Consider the following 19,826-nt stretch of genomic DNA (forward strand, 5'->3'; position numbering starts at 1 on the left):
GGGTTTGTGGGGGAGACTTGGTGATGGGGGGAATCTAGTAAACATAATGTTCCTCACATAATTGTAGATTAATGATACCAAAATTAAAAAAAAAAACAAGGGTCATGAGAAAGGGCCCTAGGCTCACACTTGCTCATATGATGAGTTATAGTGTGTCATCCATGCCAGGAACTCTGTGCTAGAAAGCAGCCAAAGCAATAGCTGCAGTACAAATTACAGACTTTGATCCCAATTTGCCCATTAGATGGGAGAACTAGGTTTGCTCTTTATATTTTATATTTCCGAATGTTTCAGAATGAAGAGAGGAGAATGTGGATTGAAGTCTTCCGTTCCCTCTTTATCTATCTCTAAATGGGATTTTAGGACTTGGTGTGTGTTACCTCGCCTTTCATCCAGACTCATCGGCAGCACAAATTACCTTGCTAAAGTATTCTTAGGAGAAATAATTAGCCACGTGCTCCTCCTCCACACAGTCTCCCACATTCCTCTGGAGGCCCAGATGCCTGACATAAATCATTTAGTCCTGAGCCCTTGCACACACCTTTCCCACTGGATTCCATAATTGGCAAAGTAGTTGCCAACCGGGTTTAAAGTGATTTGAAATTGTTTTCCATCCAGTCTTGCTGATAGCAAAGGTTTCCCCTTTACCTCAAGCATGAGTTACAGTAACATGATTGAGTGTAACCAGTTATTCAGTTCAAGCTGTGATTCTGATACAGTATAGACAATATGAATTCCCCAGAGCCCAGTGAGGCCATCTCAATGGTCCGTTTAAGTCCAATTCAATTAGACTCACTATGGTTCTTAGACTTTCTTAGGTATGTTTGCAGCAGCCCTCGGGGTTGACTGTGAGACTGGTATTCATCTAGGACTTTTAAATTAGGTCTCAGGTGTCATCATTCTAAATGAATTATTACAGTGGTGTGTTCATACTGCTGTAGTTGAAGTTATGTTAGCATCTCCTTTCAACCATATTAATCCACTGTGGAATGGAGCTTGTCATGTCAGGTCTCAGCCAGAGAGTGACTTTTTCCTTGAAACCCAGTTTTTAAAATAATTGGTCTAACCAAGTAAACACAGTGCTATACATTTTTTGATGACGTAGGAAAAGATCACCTGAATTTATTTTCAGTTTTCTGTTTGTTTTACTTTGTAAATAAGCATATGAAAGAATAGCTACCTTAATATTGTATTTTCTCACGTTTGAGTCTTGAATGCATCCCTATTTGAGGGAAATTAAAAGAAAGAAAGTTAATATATTGGTGGGATTTCTTTATTCAGAATTTCCCATTGTCTGCATCTATGATCTCTCCTCTGGAGCTCCAACTAACATTTTCTCCTTTCTTTTAATTTCCCAGGCTTTATATGAGCCCCCATTCATGACATCAGCAAGCATGTGGGAACATCTGTCAGCGCATAACTATTTCAAACGCATTAAAAAGTACACGCTCATTTCCCCATACTAGAGTTGCCTAACAAACTAGGGCTTCGAGCATAGTGACAGTGACATTAATACCAGAGCAGAGGGATCAGCCACCCTAATGGAGAAAGCACCCTATGCATGCGTCATCAATAACAAATCACATGCTGGGGAGAAAATAAAATAATTACAGGACCTACTTTTCTTTTTTCAGGCAATTCAGACACTACAGCAGTGTTCCAAGTTCCCAAAAACCAAAGGGTGGCAGCCTCACTCTGAGAATGTTTGCAAGAGAGAGTTTGAAACAACAGAGCCATGAAATTCAGAACAAAGCCACAACAGGTGAGCAGATTACATGGGGCACTAATTGGTTAGGATATAAATCAGAAACACAGAAAGTGAACATATTCAGAGTCTCTTAACTATTCCCAATGAAAGAAAAGCTGAACTGGCAAACTGGTATTTCTGAATGCTCTCTCTTATTGTACTGTGACTTTTGTCTACAAAGCATAAAAAGGAGATGACATTTTGCATTTGCGTGGTAAATCTGAGTGATACAGCAAGCGCTCCCCTTATCTGTGGGGGATATATCCCGACTCCACAGTGGATCCCTGAAACTGCAGCTAGTACCAAACCCTACGTATACTATGCTTTCCCTGTGCAGACATACCAATGATAAAGTTTAATTTAAAAATCAGGCACAGTAGGTGATTAACAAGAATAATAATAAAATAAAAACATTATAACAATATACTGTAATAAAAGTTATGTGAATGTGGTCTCTCGCCCAACACATCTGACTGTACTCACCTTTCTTCTCATGATGATGTAAGATGATAAAATGCCTACACACTGAGATGACGTGAAGGGAAGGGCGCAGGCACTGTGACATAGATTTAGGCTGCTATTGACCTTTGCATGATTCGTCAGGAGGAGGATCCTCTGCTTCCGGACCGTGTTGACCACAGGTGACTGAAACAGCAGAAAGCGAAACTGCAGATAAGGGAATACTATACCCAAACTGGGAAGTTCCAAGCCTCTAACTATGCAAGACACCTAAATTATGCAAAGAGGTTATCATGTTCTATCCATACACAAGGCTAAATTTATTTTTAGTCTTCAATATAAAATCTTAAGCAAAACTGTGGTGGCCCTCATGGTTTGCCTATTAAATACATGCATGCTAGAGCAAGTAGCAAAAGTGTTCTGCGGTTGCTTAAAGTGACCTAAATGGTGGAGGAAAATGCTAACTGGTTTCAGCGTTGAAAACTAGCTGGTGATAACTTAAGTGGATGGTCTGACTCTTTTTATTTCATAAATACCTTTTTTAGGAAGTGATATATATTATGAATAATATTCACCAGGCTAAACTTCCTTACCTACTTGAGAAAGGTTTCTCTGATAGGATTTAGATCATTAATCACACTAATCCTATCTCGGATTTTTTGCCCTTTCTATTCCCCCTTCATGAAAAGTTCTTTCCCCAGATATTTGCAGTTTCCTCACCATTAACATTGGGACTCAGCTCAAATATCTCCAGGGGCTCCTTTCCTGACCACCAAGCCAGCCCTTCTCACTATCACACTCTTAGAATCTGGGTGAGAAATCTGTCTTTTTCACTTCTGTATCCCCAATGCCTAGATAATGACTAATACACAATATTAAGTGAATGAAAGAAACACCTACACACACACACACACACACACACACACACACATACTAATAGTGATGATAAGAATTCAAGTCAAATTGGTCTGACATGTAAATTTATTTATGCTTTACTGAAGTGAAATGTAGATCTATTCTTCAAAGGAAGATATTGGAGAGCTTGTACTATCAAAAATTATGAAACATGTAAGGAATGCGATGTAAAATAACATCTAGGGTGGTCAAAGAACAAAAGGGACAAAACAGACCACTCACTGATGTAGGACGTTGAATTCCTAGGGTGTCATCTTGGTTTCCATAGAATCTGACTGGGTATCCACATGCAGCTACAACTGAGGGCCCAACAGCCATCGTGAACACAAAGGAAAAACCAGACCTATGGGGATTTCTGATTCTAGCATTATGGAAGACTAGATATCTCAGAAAAGGACCCTGGAAATTGCTAAATAAATTATAAAAGCTTTTTTATTTTTTCCTAAATTGTGTATAATATACATAACATAAAACTTAACATTTTAACCATTTTTAGGTGCACAGTTCAGTGAAACTAATTATAATCATGTTGTTATACAACTGTCAACATCATCCATCTCCAGCAGTTCTTCCATCTTCCAAAACTGAAACTCTGTGCTTTGAACAATAGCTCCTCTCTCCCCTCTTTCCTCACCACTTGGCAGTCATCACTACTTCCTGCCTCTAGGAATGTAACTACACTAGGTACCTCATATAAGTGGAATCATACTGTATTTGTCCTTATGTGACTGGCTGATCTCACTTAGCCTAATGTCTTCAAGGTCCATCCTTGTTGCAGCAGGTGTCAGAATTTCCTCCCTGTTTAAGGCCGCATTATATATATATATATATATATATATACACACACACATTTTGTTTACCCAATCATCTGTTGGTATACATTTGAGTTGTTACCCTGTTCTGGCTATTGTGAATAATGTTTATGAACATGGGTATGAAGATATCTGTTGAAGACCCTGCTTTTAATTCTTCTGAGCTGATATAAGAAGAATCATATGGTACTTGGATCATATAGTAATTATATTTTAATTTTTTAAGGAGTTGCCATGCAGTTTCCACAGCAGCTACACCATTTTATATTCCCACCAACAGTGCACAAGGTTTCCAATCTCTCCACAACCTCATCAACATTTATTTGCCAGTTTGTTGTTTGTTTTAATAATAGCCATCCTAATGAATATGAGGTGATTCTCACTGTGGTTTTGATTTTCATTTTCCTGATGATTAGTGATGTTAAGCATCTTTTCATGTGCTTTCTGATCATTTGTATGTCTTCTTTGGAGAATATTTAAGTCCTTTGCCCATTTTTAATCAGGTCATTTCCCTATTGTTGAATTGTAGGATTTCTTTATCTATTCTGTATATATACTGTAGAAGTGCACATATATGTATGTTTTAAATGCACTGCTAAACTGTTGAAATAGAAAGGAGAGTCCTTAACATCAAATACAATGAGAAATCTCAGACCTCAGAAGATCACCAAGGGCTGAGACCACCGTCTGACTAGGGGGTGTATGTACCTCTCTGGATGCTCAGATCTTGGGTCTTACCCACCCATGGCCAACAAGAAAGGACAGAAAGCAAGGCAGGAGACATAGCTTAATGGCAGGACTCCCCAAGAGTGAAAACCCTCTGCGGATGTGTTTCCGAGAAGATTTTTGAGAGGATGCTTGCTCGTCTCAGTCTTGTCTCTTGTTAGAACATAAAAAAGAAAATGCTCCCCCAATAATTCCTAACCATAAGCCCATTTTCATGTGTTTGGAGCCAGAATTCATTTATTGCTGAGGTGCAAGAAAACTCAAGTCAAAAATTTCCTGTGGTCTTGACTGGCGAATTTACAAATCCACTCTGGCAAAACACAGTTTAGACTTAAAGAAAAAATAAAATTGCAAAGGGCATGAGGCGACAATCACAAGACATGAGAAAAAAACTACCACAAGCAGGAATCAGCAAACAACAAACCATAAATACTGCACCACAAACTGAAGATATTAGACTAGTAATACAGTGACTAGAAATTGATAGGTTTATATGTGTAAAGAAATGTTTTTAATGTTCTCAAAATTTTGATGAGGATTAAGATATCATGAAAGATTACCAATAAGTTCAAGAAAGAACTAAATAGAGCTTCTAAAATGAAAAATTGGAGTTAAAAATCAATAGATGGATGAAATTGCAGTTTTACAGAAAATTAAGAAAGAATATGGAAGTTTTAAGAGCAAGATTTATAAGCTTCCAGGAATGCAGCACAGAGAGAAGCAGCAACGAAGCAACCCTGAAGAGCGGCTGGAGAGCATAGAGAATGGAATGGCATCTAAAATAAATCCAACCAGAGATTCGGAAAAATAAATCCAAAAAAAAATGAGGGAGAAGCAAGTAACCAGGACTGGAAATGATCTACTGTGCTTTAATTTGGGAAGCCCAGTGAATCTCAAGAAGCATAAATACAAACTCAATTCACTTATCACATCATAGAGAAGGATACCAAAAAATATACCATACAAACAGAGAGATAAAAGAGTATGCCTACAATTAAACTCATGGCAAACAATATTAAAGGCCAGAACACTGGTATATTCTCAATGAACTGGAAGCAAAATTAACTTGCAATCCAGAATTTTAAAAACTATCAAGAATAAAGGCAAATAAGCACATTTTCCAAAATAAAAAAATAACTGAGGCATTTCCTACCAACTGACTCTCACAAAATGAAATTCTAAAGCTTGTATTTCAAGAAGAATGAGAATCATACCAGATAAGAGTCTGAAATGCAAGAAGACAAAAGGGATGGTGAGGTGGGGGGAATCTTGAACTGCAGAAAACAATAAAATATCTAATTTGTGGAGCTGAAAAGAAATCAAGATGGAGTCGAAAACAGTAATGACATGTAAGTCAGCAGGAGATAGCCAGAGTTGGTCTTACATTTTGAGTGTCTGACAGGACTGCAAATATAATAAGTATAGACTATGTGAGGTTATATCTGCATGTTAAAATTTCTAGGATAGACACTAAAAGAATGGAAATAGTGTATACACTTCCAAACCAGCAGAAAGGAAAAAACAGAATGAAAAAGAAAAAAACAAAGCTAATCACAAGAAAGACTTAGAGAAGAAAAGACAAAAATACAATGATTTGAATAAACACAAAATAAAAATAATAGTAACGGTATGAGCAGAAAGAAACATTGATTATGCATTATGCACCCAAATAGTGCACAAAGAAATAAGTTAATATAACATGCAAGCTATACTTATGAATAAAATTATATTTTATAAATCATAGCACCTACATGCATCTCATTAGACTTACAATAAGATTTTTAAATCATGCCAGAATTTTTTAATAAAAATATTACATAGAAAGGCACACGACCTATGTAAATCCAATGTAAAAATATAGTAAGATATGGGACCAAATAAATGAGGCAAGTTGAAGAATTGTGCACATGATCATTTCTTTGTTAAAAAAATTTTAAGTGTGTATATATATGATTAGACTCACACATAAACACATACATCTGTATAAAATGCATAGAAAAAATCTCGGACAAATGGGAAGCTCTTTATAAACTTAGGCATTTTGCAGTATTGGAAATTGTTAATACAATAAGCTTGCATTCCTTTTATAATAAAAAAAAAGCAATAAAAATATAGAAAATGCAAAAAAAATGCATCTAAAGGGCTTGAGGGACTATAAACAGATAAGAAAAACAAGAAGGAACAAGATGAAAGGCATGGAAAAGAAGCAGGTCTGAGCTGGTATAGGGAGACGGGGGAAAAGTGAGAAATTGGCAAACAAACACCGAACACTTATATACATGTTGTTCCCATTTAACTTTTGTGATTTAGAAAAAGGGCTCTTTTATTTACTCGTTGGGTTTTTGTGTGTGTTTTTTTGGCTGTGGGGTTTTGTTTTTTTTCTTTCTTTTTTAATGTGTGCTAATATGTTGCCAAAGCTCTAGATTTCTCTACAGCTAATTAAGACCCTCGTCTGGATTTGGACCCTGGAGATAAAGGTCAGAACTGCTGGTAGGACTCTCAATGGCTGTTGTTCTTTGCAATCCTGAAAGCTTAACTCCTCAACCGCCAACCTGAAAACGGTGTCATCCTTTCCCTTGACAGACACGCCCCCTCCTGTTTCAGTCTTTGCCCATGTAACCCCTCATTAACTCACTGAACCCCTCCGACTGGATTCACTTGCTTGTTTCTTGCAGCTTTGGTATTTTGCAGAGATAATGCTGCCTGAGAATGTCATTTCCTCTCTCCTACGGCTAGTTAACATCAGGACCCTGATTTTCCAACCAGCCACCATTTTTTTCAGGATTAAAAGCCCTGTGAGGAGGGTGTTAATCAGAGCAACACCTAAAACAGTTGGACTCTAGGTACCGCCTCAAATCCTGAGGTAAAAGCAGCCTGGAAATATCCAGGGGCTCCCAGGCATTAAAAAAAAAAAGTTCTGAAAACTGAACAAGGAAATGGTCAGGAAAGACTCAGGCAGGAAAGGAGGTAATGAGTCCTATAAATCCTGAGGTCTACCAGTGTGGGTGTGAGGAAGGAAAGAAAAGAAAAGAAAAGAAAGGTGCCCCTCCATACAACCTAATTCATAGCAGAATACAAAAACATTCTGCTAATGCAATTTGGGGGAGGTTCAGTTGCACAATTAGTTATTAAGTTCTTAAAATATGAACGAATGGCATGGCTAATTAAAATTTTGGCCTAAAAATATTGTAGCCAAAATCCCTTTATTCTTAGCTAGCAAAAAATGACAGAATCCACTATTGAAGGCCTCCTCAAAGGCTGCTTGGGCTTAATTACAATTCTTGTGATGTCAAAGCTATCTGGCCCTTTTGTTCCAATACAATAGCCCCAGTATATCAGACTTTTTTTGCTTGAAGGGACAGGACATGGAGGTTTCACTCCTTTTCCACTATGTAAATTTTCGGCCTTCTGAATGGCTTTACTTGTAGGTAGAGTGAGCAAGTGCCGGAAGTGACTGCAGGGGCCGCCTGAGTTCTCGCAGGAATGTCTCCTGCACCGAAGTTCCAAAACACCTGAGACACCAGCACAGAAGAGACATCCAGCTTAAAATAGAATTTAGAATTAAGCCATGTCCTTTCCTTCAGGGCTCCTTTAAAGTACAAGTATGACAGGAGCAACAACAGGTCACTAAACAGTACAGCTTGAATTAACACATTAGGGATGCCAAGTACCCGGGACCCCAGGAAAGACCCTTCACCATCCTGAGTTTCAGTAAAAGATGAGATGGCTGGGCTAGATCCACGTCTTCATCAGGAAAAGAGGTTTAAGTGAGAGGAGGCTGGAGGGGCTTCCTCGGGAGGGCGTTTGTCCTAGCACCCACCACACACGGGCCACCTCCACTTCTCACTGCCTCCTCATCCCCTGCCCACTCAGACCCTAGCTAAGAAACCTCAGAAGCTGCTTCCAGCAAAAACATTATACAACAGCTACGCTTCTAGAAGACGATTCCAAGTTTCCTAACTGCCTGGAGTTATGGGTTTCTTTGGTTATCCGATGAAAGCTATGATCCCCGTGACTAATGACTGTAACTTCACCTGCTCTAAGAAACCGACCCGAAGTGTACAGCGGCTGAAGCCTAACAGTTTGGTTCTCACTCGTGGGGAGTCCAGAATCGTGCTCCTGCTCTGCAGGCGGCTCTCCTCTAAGGGGTGATTCAGGAGCCCGGGTTCTTTCCCATCTTAGGGTTTTGCCATGGTCAGCATGCGGGTTCCAGGGTCCCTGCACTCTTGGGCATTGAGCTGGAAGGAGAGTGTGGGAGAGAGGTTAAAGGCCAGGCCTCGGCATCGCATACAAAACCTCCCTGAGCCCTCCCATGTATCTTGACGAGCACATGAAGTTAAAAATCCCCTGGATTCAATCCTTGCTTTCCTAAATAACAATAGTTGAAGACCTGAGCACCTGCTGCATAGGGATCACTAAAAAGGGGCAAGAGAGTCCAAAAAGGGAGATGAAGAGAGACAGAACCTCTTCTGTAAATCATATACATATATGCACACACATATATGCATGTAATTGCATATGACTTACATTTTATGAGTAACCAGCTCTATTTGGTGATAGGAATAATTCCTCTTTCATGAACATGTTCACTGCCCACTTTAGGGGGTGCTCCCGTCCCAAGGGGCAAACCCTATATATTAAAACTCACCACAGTAAATAATGTACCAGAAAGCATTTAGGACATTGTGAAGAATTATTCAAGTGGTTGTTAAAATGACAGTTCTACTTGGAATTTCATTGTATATATATTTAACATTTTAGAAAGTGCTACACTTTGGCAAATACCCAAGATTATGTCCAAATTAATAGTGAGTATCTGCATACTCAAGCTGTTATTCAAACAGGGGCAGTTAAGTTTTAAAAGAATTTTCAAATCTGGTGAAATGATTCCCTGTATTAAATGTGAATACAGAATACAATAAGATTTAAACAGAATGCAAAAATCATTATTATGGTATTCATTTTAACTGAGGAATTTTAAAAAAGAAAGAAAGAAGAAACCCTGAACAACTGAACAAAACTTCTCCCTACTATGTGCTTGTGGAACCTCTCAACCTCTCTTATTTTTCTTTTCCTCTGCACTTTCCCAAACACAGAGAAAAAGAAAAGGAAGAGGGTCCAAAGATCTTCTCCACAAGATCTGGAGCCTCTAAAATTTGACAGGACAGCTGTAGCCCTCAGAGGGAAAACGCTGGAAAGAGGGCATCCCACTTGGCCCCGGGTCCATCACCTACTGGCTCATGGTGGATGGCATAGGCCACCTGCTGCCTGAACACTGACACCTGCCTTTTCTTTGTTATCACAGGGGGGTGGGAAAACAAGAACAGGTGCTATCAGAAATTGGTCATTCCAGATGTTTTGATTTTAATGAGTGTGTGTGTGTGTGTGTGTGTGGCTTTATTAATTTTATAAGAAAATAAAACAACAATCTAAACAATATAAATCAAACTAGAAAATATTTCTCTTCTTTTTTCAATCAAACTAGAAAATAAGAACAGCTGAATGTACATTTCCTAAAGATATATTACTTGGAACATTTTAACTACTTTTTCAAGATGCTTATAGAAAACATTACTTTCATCATATGCACTTCCTTTCACTTTAAATAGAACCTAAATAACTTGCTTATATAAGAGAGAAAAAAATTCTTTTTCCTCTATGCATCTTAGGTTCATTGGCTGAGACTGTACAGATTTGACTGACAAAAGACAGATTATCAAGAGAAAAACAAGTTTATTAGCTTGTATATCTCACATATACACAGGACTACTCAGAGCTGAGTAAGAAGAGTAACTCAAAGGGATGATTAGAACTTGAACTTATATAATACCTCAGCAAAGAATAATTATTTTGTAGAAAAGTGTCAAGACAAGGGAAAAGAACTTTGAGCTTCTACGAGGGGCATATTTGGGGAAAGCAAATACATAAGGTAACTAATAGTAGTAGATAGGGGCCAATTAGTAAAGCTTGTTATGTGGATTCCTCTGGTGCCATTTCCGGGCTGCTAAAGATCTGGAGTTGGCTTCAGTTATTAACTTACGTCCTTTCTGGTAGAGAGGAGATGCGGGACACCTTTACAAATATATGCCCTTCCTTTAGACAAATGGGGCAGGGCAGAGAGCTTTTCTTGTATCTGCTTCTTCCCAGTTACCTTTAGCTCAAAATGATCTTTGTGTAAAAGTAGAATAATTTGGGGTGACGTTTTCTTCTGCCCTTCACTTACTAGATGTTATAACTAATGTTAAAATGGCTTTGTTTTCTATTTTGAGTGCTCTATCCATTCCAATTTAATTTTAAAATTCCTAATGTGGGGGGGGTGTCTTAGCTAATATTGAGAATATCAGCTCAGCCTCATTGGATATCTTAATGTAATCAGACTAGACCAGACGCCATTTTCAATTATGGAAAACAATTTAGGTGCTTTGATATTTTTCAGTAATAATGCCTTGCTTCATTTTTATCTTTAAACTTGACATAAATATGGCCCTTATTGAGATATATTTTAGATGAGAGTTTAATAAGACTTTTAAAATAAGTATAATTATAGATTTATTTTTAGATTATATAAATCTTTTTTATAAGAGTGATAATAAAGAGAAATTTGAAGAAATATTTTATAATGGGTAACAGCATAAAATTGCTTCTCTCCCATTTGCGACTTTTTACTTAATGACTTCTACTTTTCCCAATATGCCATACAAGGAGAACACAGGCATTACTATTTAGTAAAGGGAGTGTTTTACCTGTAAATTCCTTCACCAGAATGCAATTTCTCTTTACTGTTGTGATAAATTGTTGATATCACCATTGTGTCTAAATGGGCCAGCCATCATGGAAGAGTAACTTTGTTGTTTTTGTATGTCCCAAATATTAAGTTATATGAGTCTATACACCCTTAAGCCCTAGGTTAGAGTTATTCAAACCTACATTCTGTGAATTACAGAATCCAAAGCCAACCTCAAGTGTTCAGATGAAACTTGCAAACCTGTTTACATGTCACCCAGAGTGTCTTCTTAAATAGCTCAGTTAATAGTTCTACCCAAGTCTTGTTTGTATCACCCTGGTCCCGTGGTAATGTTATTTTAGTGGTAAAACTCTGCCTTCATCAAAAGAAACTACCTGTGCAAGACATTGGTACTAAGGTTGGGAACTGAAGGAAGGAGACTTTACACTATATCAAGCCTTGGACACACTTACTTTCATAAATCTTTGATCTCCCCCCATGAAAGATTTCCCCTTGTCCTCACAGGGTATAGGATTATAAGCCACAATATCATCTCTCCGTTTCCTTTCTGCCCCTACCTTTCCCCTTCCTCTGTCATCCTATGATTTGTCCATCCCAGATTGGTTTTGGAAACCCCAATTTTATTGCCTTTTTTTCTTTAAATTAATTAATTTATTTATTTTGTTGTCATTAATCTACAATTACATGAAGAATATTATGTTTACTATTTTATTTTCCCCCTTCACCAAATTCCCCCCCACAAACCCCATTACAGTCACTGTCCATCAGCATAGAAAGATGCTGTAGAATCACTACTTGTCTTCTCTGTGTTGCACAGCCCTCCCTGTGCCCCACCACACATTATACATGCTAATCGTAATGTCCCCTTTCTTTTTCCCCATTCTTATCCCTCCCTTCCCTCCCTTTCTCCCCAGTCCCTTTCCCTTTGGTAACTGTTAGTCCATTCTTAGGTTCTATGATTCTGCTCCTGTTTTGTTCCTTCAGTCTTTCTTTGTTCCTATAGTCTTTGGGTTTCAGGTGAGTCTCTTGTAAGCAGCATAGAGATGGGTCTTGCTTTTTTATCCATTCTACTATTCTGTGTCTTTTGACTGGTGCATTCAGTCCATTTACATTTAGGGTGATTATTGAAAGATATGTACTTATTGCCATTGCAGGCTTTAGATTCATGGTTGCCAAAGGTTCAATGTTATCTTCTTTAGTATCTTATTGTCTAACTTAACTCACTTATTGAGCTATTTTAGACACTGTCTGGTCATTCTTTATTTTTCTCCCTTCTTATTCCTCCTCCTCCGTTCTTTATATGTTGGTTGTTTTATTCTGTGCTCTTTTGTGCTTCCTTTAACTGCTTTTGTGGGTAGTTGATTTTATTTTTTGCCTTTAATTAGTATTTGGTTGGTCTGCTTTCTTTGCTGTGATTTTATTTTCTCTGGTGACATCTATTTAGTTTTAGAAGTGCTTCCATCTACAGCAGTCCTTCTAAAATACCCTTTAGAGGTGGTTTATGGGAGGCAAATTCTCTCAACTTTTGCTTGTCTGGGAATTGTTTAATCCCTCCTTCATATTTAAATGATAGTCATGCTGGATAAAGTATTCTTGGTTCAAGGCCCTTCTGTTTCATTGCATTAAATATATCATGCCATTCTCTTCTGGCCTGTAAGGTTTCTGTTGAGAAGTGTGATGATAGCCTGATGGGTTTTCCTTTGTAGGTAACCTTTTCCCTCTCTCTAGCTGCCTTTAAAACTCTGTCCTTGTTCTTGATCTCTGCCATTTTAATTATTATGTGTCTTGGTGTTGTCCTCCTTGGATCCTTTCTGTTGGGAGTTATGTACACTTCCATGGTCTGATCGATTATTCCCCACCCCACCCCCTGTTTGGGAAACTTTTCAGCAATTATTTCTTCAAATACTCTTTCTATTCCTTTTTCTCTCTCTTCTTCTTCTGGTACCCCTATAATGTGGATATTGTTCCTTTTGGATTGGTCACACAGTTCTCTTAATATTGTTTCTTTCCTGAAGATCCTTTTATCTCTCTCTGCATCAGCTTCTATGCATTCCTGTTCTCTGGTTTCTATTCCATCAATGGCCCCTTGCATCTTATCCATTCTGTTTATAAATCCTTCCAGAGATTGTTTCATTTCTGTAATCTCCCTCCAGACGTCTATAATCTCCCTCCAGACTTCATCCCTTAGCTCTTGCATATTTCTCTGCATCTCCATCAACATGGTTATGAGCTTTATTTTTAATTCTTTTTCAGGAAGACTGGTTAGGTCTATCTCCTTCTCAGGGTTTGCCTCTGTGATCTTGGTCTGTATCAATTTCTTCTGCCTTTTCATGGCGATAGATATATTTGTGGGGAGCTGGTGTGTGTGTTGGATAAGAGAAAGTCCCTTCTTGCCAGTTTATGGCCTTCCTCTCCTGGGAGAACAGCGGCCTCTAGCAGCTTGTGCTGGGCAGCTGTGTGCAGACGGGGCTTCTGATCTTGCCCGGCCGCTATGGAGTTTATTTAGCTCTGCAGTTGCTGTGGGCATGGCCAGCCTCAGGCTGCTGCTCCAATATGGCGGAGCCGCATCAGAGGGGGAACAGGCGGGAGGCTGTTTATCACGGTGAGGGGCCTCCGAGCTGCACTGTGGGGGTTCGGGCACCCAGAGCTCCCTGAGGTTCGCAGCTGCTGGGCTAAGTGTCCCAGGGCACTTCCGTCCAGCTGTGGGGTCCCTGTCCCTTTAAGACTTTCAAAAAGCACTCGCTTTTCTTTGTCCCGGGTGCACCGGCTGCGGGACCCGCTCACAGGTCTTACTGTCCTGTTTCCCTAGTATCCAGGACCCCACACATGCACTGCGTCTGCGCTCCGGGACAGATGGCTAGGGCTGGGTGTTCAGCAGTCCTGGGCTCCCTCTCCCTCTCCGCTCCAACTCCGCTCCTCCCGCCGGGAGCTAGGGTGAGGGGCGCTCGGGTCCCGCCAGGCCATGGCTTGTATCTTACCCCCTTCGCGAGGCACTGGGTTCTCGTGGGTGTGGATGTAGTCTGGCTATTGTCCTGTGTCTTCTGGTCTCTCTTTTAGGATTAGTTGTATTTGTTGTATTTTCAAAAATATATTTGATTTTGGGAGGAGATTTCCACTGCTCTACTCATGCCGCCATCTTGGTTCTCTCTCAGTCCAGCAGGTGACTTGAAGGGCCTAATGGAAGAGTGGCCATGAGCTCAGAAAGGGAGTTAGACAGAGGCATCTACTCTGGCTTCAGAAGCAAATGCTCACTCTCCTTTTAAAATGGAGTCTCGGTGGTGCTGAAGGGTTGTTCAGCATTAAGGACCGGTGCACATGCTTCTTGGCTCATGTCTCTCCCACTCGCTAAAATGTGAGCTTTGCACAAGTACCATGCCCTGCTCACAGCTGCCTCACCATTGCCTTTTTATGTAGAAAAATTCAATCCCTTTCTATAGCCTCCATACCCAAATCCAGCTTCTGCCCTCCTTTGTATATCAAACACATCTAGTTGCTCACAGAGAGTTTTTCACAATATAAAATCCATCTGCCTCAAAAAGGCCTGTGAGCTGATCAATAATTACTTTAAATATAAATGGCCTAAATTTTCCAAACAGAAGATACGGAGTGGTTGAATGGATAAGAAGAAGAAAAGAAAACAAGAGCCAACTATATGCTGCCTAGAGAAGACTTATTTCAGTTTTAAGGATACACTCTGACTGATAGGGATAGGGTAAGATATTCTATGCAAACAGAAAACAAGAGAGAAGAGTAGCTATCTTATATGAGACAAAATAGACGTTAAGTCAAAAACTGTAGTAAGAGAGAAAGAAGGTCATTACGTAATGATAAGAGTCAATTTGTCAATAGAAAATAACAATAGTAAATATATATGTACCCAATGTTGCAAATATTAACCGCTCTGAAGGTAGAAATAGACAGCAATATAGTAACAGTAAAGAACCTCAATACCCCACTTTCAACAATGATAGGTCATCCAGACAGAAAACCAATAAGGATACATGAGAGCTGAACAACACTTTAGACCAAATGGAACTAACACATATTGAAAACATTCCATCCAACATTCTTCTCAAGTGCACATGGAATATCTTCAGGAGAGATCACATGAAGGTTCCTCAAAAAATTAAAAATAGAACTACCACATGATTCAGCAATCCCACTTCTAGAAATAGATCAAAAAGAAATAAAATTATTACCTTGAAAAGGTGTCTGCAGTCCCATGTTCATCACAGCATTATTTACAGTAGCTGAAATATTTAAACATTCTATCAACAGATGAAGGGATAAAGAAAATGTGGCACATCTATACAATAGAATGTTAGTCAGCCTTTAAAAAGAAGGAAATCCTGCCATTTGCAACAACATGGATGAACCTGAAGAACATTATGCTGAGTGAATTTAGCCAGACACAGAAAGACAAATATCACATGATCTCACTTATATCTGGAATTTTTTAAAAAGTCAAACATAGTAACAGAGAATAAAATGATGGTTACTAGAATCTGGGAGTGAGGAAAGGGGACAGATTGATCAAAGGGTGCAAATTTTTCAGGTACAAGATGATAAGTTCTGGAGACCTAAGGAGCAGCATGGTGTAGTTAATAATAATGTATGTATTGGATATCTGACCTTTGTAAAGAGTAGATCTCAGGTGTTCTCAGTACACACCCACAAAAATAGTAGCTATGCGAGGTGATCAATATGTTTATTACTTTGATTGTGGTAATCATTTTGCGATGTATACGTATATCTAAACATCACATTGTATACATTAAATATAAACAATCTTTGTCAAAAATAAATACATAAATATAAAGTCTTGTGGGTAATACACAGTGGTATTTCTTCTTCATTACATGCACTTGCTGGAAGCTCTGGGACTTTTTCCCACCACTTTTTAACTGCTCTCCACCCTGCCCACCCCATACACATAATTAGAACGTGGATCACTTCAATGATTTTTTGCTGCCTGCGCATATAAGCTTCCACAATTGTTCTAAGCAACACACGTTTTTAGGTTATCGTCTCTTTATAGTTGGTGTCTACATCGCTTTGAGCAAACAGGTTGACTGAAACAATACAATATTGACTTTTGTGAAAGAAGAGACACCATTTGCGATTTCCTGTTTGATGCATTTTGTACACTCTAAGTGCTCAGTAACGCTGGTTAAATGAAGAGTTGTAACATTCTGAAGTCTTGGCTGCAATTAACGTTTTAGATGGGGAAGATAAAAATGGCAGCTCAACATTCAACATTTGTCAAGAAGGATGTAGCCTGAGGGGCAATGTTACTGGTGTGTGATTTAAATAGCATCACTGAAATAATTTGTTGAGTAAAAGGAAATTGATTCTGCATTTTTTTAATCTATGCAGTATGTACTCATACAAAGCTTAAACTGGTTTAAACATTGAGGTGATTTATGTAAAATCCCAGCAAGTATGACAGGTAGTATACTCAGGTGGGAAAGGTATTGTCAACTGGAAATAACGAATGTGCTTGTGGTATCCTTCTGGCAGTCTTAATTTTATTGCTCTGAACATAAACATTTATATGGTGAAGGAACATAAAAGTCTCCTTTTTTTCAAAGCCCCTTTCAGGTATATTGCTTACATAAGAGCTCCACATCCTCGAATGGCATAATAGACAATGTACAATAGACGACATATGATGCATCTTTTCCAACACCTCTATGCCAACAGTCCAAATTCCTGGATTTTGCAATAACAGTATCCAGCAGATAAAAAAATGAATAAGATGCATCTATTACATTAAATTTGCATCCATGGAAATTTGAGCCTCTATACTTAGTACTAACCACTGGCCACTTTTCTGCTGTGGCATCCACCCTGTGTATCATAATTAGCTATTGACATGTCCCAGCCACTCCACTGACAGGTCTTTAAACCCAGAGACTGGCTCCTCCTCCGTGTGTCATTCCAGACAAATAGAAGGCTTTCAGAAATGCTTATCGCGTGAGGGAATGCCATGACCTGATTATTTGCTCTTTGGGGCCTCTCTGAAACTTATAGTTACAATGTCAACCTCAAGTTCCTTTTGTCCTTCTAAGCTCATCTTATCCAACTCTATAGAAGCAGCAAACAGTTTTGGAGCACATGTCATACACGGGCCCTGGGCTACACAGCCCCGAGTGCATCCTCATGTAACCCTTAGCACAGGCCTAGAGGGTTGGCCTCACGATTAGCATTGTCTTCGCTCTCTGAAGAGGTAACTGAAGTTTAAAGAAGGTAAGTAATTTGCCTGCGATTATACAGCTAGATGGAGGCCCAGCCAAGAGTTAAATCTGTATCTGCTGAATTCCAGAACTCCAATGTGATTTTAGGCATTTCACTAAAATTTTGAACTGGAAATGAGCCAAAGAAAAAACCGAGTGCCATTAGTAATGGATAAAAGGTGTCTTGTCTCTGAGGGCCTTGGGGCTTGTAAAAATTCAGGCTCTGCATCTCTTTCGTCCGTGTCTCTAGATGGAGTGCCTGAGCGTGGGTTTCTCCAGGAAGGACGGGGCAGTGGAGGGGAGCTGGGCCCATCAGGAGGGAAGCCCGTCTCCGCCAGCAGAATGGCCGTGGGTGAGGGACTAGAAACAGGCAAGGCTTTCTCCTGGCTTGAAAGGCACAGCCTCTCCGTAGCAGTGGTCCTGCCGTTCTGTACCAGGAGAAAGCACAAAGGCAGGATTCAATTATGAGATTTCACCTTTACATAGCTCTAGGGGGAGAGAACTACATTAATTAAATTTAACCACTGTTGAATTCATCTGACTCTTCCTATGCTTACCAGGGGCGTCTCCATAAAGAGCACATTGTCTGTGAGCAGCCAGAGTGAGTGTCTACTATGTTATACGATCCGAAGGAGGCCAGAAGGCCCACAGCCTCCCTCCCAGGCCCCACTTAGCCTGCGCCAGGAACAGAACCTTCCAGAGTTGATCCTTCCCACAGCCCCTAGGCTGGGCCAAGCCCCTTCCTCTGAACTCCCACAGCATCCTTTGCAAACAAGCATATAACATCATACAGCATTCATAAAAGAACAGCAACAATGCGAGTTGAAGAAAAACCTTTCTATCACTTTCAGCTCAGCTCCAGCACTGCTGACTGGTGAATCTGCGAGCCTGGGCTTGGGGGTGTTCAAACAGGGAAGGGTGGCCACTCATCCAGGTCCTAGAGGGGCTTCTGAATTAAGCAGCATGTTGGAAGGGGTGACCTCTAAAAATGTGACTCTCCAGTTCCTTGAGTACAGGGCCAAGTCTTCATGTGGCACAGTTGAGGTGTTCAGACAAAGGGCAAATGACAACTTTCCCTCTGGTGATTCTGAGGACGATTTGCAAACACCCGAGCACCCCTTCATCACCTAAATCAGATCATACACCACGGTTGCTCCTTGGTAAGATGAATTTTAGTTCTTTGTTGAGTTGCTTATTTATAATCCAACCTTGTTTGAAAGAAGCTCTCGAGTGACACTAATGCAAATTGGACAAAGAGAGAGTGTTAAAAAATGCAGAGACAGACTTAAAAAACCTCGCAAATCCTACAGCCTAGTGGCTGTGGCCAAGTATTTACTCTATGGAGCAATAGTGACATCCAGCGGTCAATTCTGTTATACCTGGATGCAGTGGTGAAATTGGCTCCCAACCTAGAACTAATTATACCAGGAAAATTATTTTTTGATCAACTCAATTTTAGGTTCTTCTGAACTTCAAAAAAGGTCTGAATCTTGTGTTTTCAAATGCAGGAAGACACTTTCCTCTGTCTCCCTGCTTTTAGTTTTAATGTTTGCAGATAGACTTTGCTTAAATATAGAAAAAAGAGCTGTCTACTGCCTCTTCTATAAAATGGAGCAGGTAATAAAGTCCCTGCCAAATTGGAGTCTGCAATGAGTTTCCACGAGAAACACAGTGTGTAAAGACGGCCATAAAACCACACCAGAGGCAAAAAAGAGGGAAGGTACTCCATAAGTCAAACATGGAACAAAGGAAGGAAAGCTGAAAGAATGAGGCCAGATTAATGCTCTCACGCAGAGAACTGTCCTGACGGTAGGACCTTTGGCTTATTTTCTGTTGTAGTCCCAGAATTTAGCACAGTATCTGGCATATAGCAAGTGCTCAGATATTTTTTTCCTCTATGGATAAATGAATGACTGCATTGAGAATTTTCTAGGCATTATACCCCAAAGGACCTGCCAGTTAAGAATGAGGTGGGTCTATCCTAAGAGGACTGTTTTAAAAGTATTGTAACAAATAAAATTTCTGGTTGAAATGATTCTATTTACAAAAACAAAAAAAGGATGAGGTGGTCTGCTCAGCCCAGTTTTGATCCCGATGTTGCCTCTCAAGGTTGCAGCTGAAGTCCAGCAGAGAGGATAAAGACTCAGAATGATCTTACTGGTCCACGAGTAAAACAGGCTAGACAG

Source organism: Manis pentadactyla, chromosome 6 (genome assembly GCF_030020395.1).
Source record: "Manis pentadactyla isolate mManPen7 chromosome 6, mManPen7.hap1, whole genome shotgun sequence".
NCBI classification, from domain to species: domain Eukaryota; kingdom Metazoa; phylum Chordata; class Mammalia; order Pholidota; family Manidae; genus Manis; species Manis pentadactyla.